The sequence below is a fragment of the Sinocyclocheilus grahami genome, unplaced genomic scaffold (genome assembly GCF_001515645.1).
Source record: "Sinocyclocheilus grahami isolate Dianchi unplaced genomic scaffold, SAMN03320097.WGS_v1.1 scaffold10129.1, whole genome shotgun sequence".
Lineage (NCBI taxonomy): Eukaryota > Metazoa > Chordata > Actinopteri > Cypriniformes > Cyprinidae > Sinocyclocheilus > Sinocyclocheilus grahami.
Genome location: NW_015513058.1, coordinates 4,320 through 6,483, shown reverse-complemented (window position 1 = coordinate 6,483; position 2,164 = coordinate 4,320). Strand labels below are relative to the sequence as shown.

At 36.8% G+C, this 2,164-nt stretch overlaps 1 long non-coding RNA gene across 1 annotated transcript; it reads right to left on the bottom strand.

Annotated features, from left to right (window-relative positions):
• Positions 1 to 257: 257 nt before the first annotated feature.
• On the bottom strand, positions 258 to 1,890 carry LOC107578427 (uncharacterized). Its single transcript, XR_001608346.1, has 3 exons — positions 1,456 to 1,890; positions 446 to 972; positions 258 to 332 (listed from the first exon to the last, which is right to left on the bottom strand). It is a non-coding gene; the product is annotated as an uncharacterized lncRNA (long non-coding RNA).
• Between the last annotated feature and the right edge of the window lie 274 nt (positions 1,891 to 2,164).

The window sequence follows — 2,164 nt, the reverse complement described above, 5'->3', positions numbered from 1 at the left end:
ACCTGAGGTGAGCTCATTAAGTTGGGCTAAGATTGTGTGTATTGTCATCTTGTAACATATTTGATTTCAATTTATACTATTTACATATACTCATTTAGGAGATGCTTTAACCCAGTTACTCAAATACAAGATATTTCTATTTATTAACTGAAAGGATGTCAAATATCAAGGTAGCTTAGTCAAGTTACTGCTAAAATAATCCATTTGTGATATTTCTGTGAACTGCTGTAAATAAGCTGGTAAGAGGAGTATCATAACATACCATTAGTGGAAAACCCACTGTAGAAGCACTTAGTTGGATGAGAATATTCCATTTTTTCATCCCTTGAAATCTAAACCAAAACAAAGAAAATATGCAAATATTGTCAGAAAAACAAGTGATTGCTGTACTAGGCTACAACAACTCAGAAAATGTTGTTGTCAGCTTTCTGATCTCTTCTTTTACCTCATCAATGAATGCAACATCAAGCTCTTTGATCTCCTTGGTGTCCTTACTGTCTTGTATTAATACAGTAGCCTAGACAAAGCAGAATCAGTAGTTCAAGCTAATTTACAAAACATTCTAAGCAAATCAACTTACGTAAAACTAAACTACAAGTTTATTTACAAGTTGTATAGGTAAAATCTAAAAGTCAATAAAACTCAGAGGTCAACTGAAAATATCTAAAACACATTACTCTTGTTAACACTGTTATAATCAATGAACAAAAAAAAATCTCTTTATTTTATCTATTTTTAAGTATTTGCACCATGTGTACACTATGTTGACTATAATGCAAGCTTTCACAAGAGTGCAGAAAATGGCCTGGGCAATCACATTCATTCAGCGCGTTAAAAAAACGCTCTGATGCTCTCAGAGCATGTGGACATGTATTGTGAAGCTAGTTTTTGAATATCAGCAGCAGGTGATGTTTCTTCAGAAGTTGTTTTCATGTGCCTCCATGAATAAACATCTGTGGATCAGGCAGCTCTCTAAAAAAGACCTGGAAACGATTATTCTTGCATTTATAACATCAAGGCTAGACTATCATAATTCCTCTATTTGGATTTGCTTAAATCTGCTCTAAATGTGAGCACATTAGTCCTGTGCTTGCCTCTTTACTCTGGTTTAAAAAAAAATGTAAAAATTGAATAAAGTGCTTCATAAATAAATAAACTAACAGTCTAAAATCTCACTCATTAGGAATGCTTTGTCATTATTGATTGGTTTATGGACTCTAATTAGTCATTACATTTGTGTACTCAAAGCACTGTCTGTGACTGGTTACAATCAAAAAATATTTAGATAAAAACTTTCGATGTAGGCGTAGATCGAAACAGAATGCAGTAATCAACACATTTCATGATTAGATAATCTAGGACACATAACTGTAATCAAAATTACTTTTTAAATGAACTGTGCAGCAACTGTAGCTATTTATTCTGCCACAAATGTATATGTAATTTTACAATCACCTCCACCAGGTTGTGTCTCTGCAGTGCTGGTACTGTGTAGTGTTGTCTGACGTGTGTCTCACAGTAAGACGCAGTGCAGGTCAAACAGGATTTAACAGCTTTGAGCTTCATCTCAGTGCAGATATCACAGGGCACATCTTCAGGTCCAGCGTAGCAGTGAGCAGGAAGAGCAGGACTAAACCCTGCCTTCTGAAGTTCCTCAATCAGTTTAGACAAAGCCACATTTACATTCAACACAGGACGATCTCTGAACCTCTTTCTGCACTGAGGACACACGTAAGCTCCAGCTTGAGTTGGTTTGCTCCAGTAGATCTCAATGCAGTGTTTGCAGTAACTGTGTCCACAGGGCATGGAAACTGGATCCTTAAAGACTTCCGTGCACACTGGACACTTGTAGTGATCCTCTGTCAGCAGAGTGGCTGAAAGTGTGCTGTGGAAACATCTGTGGTTATTACACATTCAATAATCGTAAACAGTTCAGATTCAGTACGCGGTAAGGGCACTGCACTTTGGCATTTTTAAGACCTGGGACAGTCTTGCGCTCTTACTTCCTGTTGCGTGCACTAGGGGTGTGTAATAATGACAAAAAATTATATCTCAATATTTTCTGGAATTTTGTGGATAACGATAATTAGACGATATTTTGTTGAGCGTGTGTGCTGGTACTTTGGCAGGTTTAGGACTGTGGTGGACAGCTGAATCACAAAGG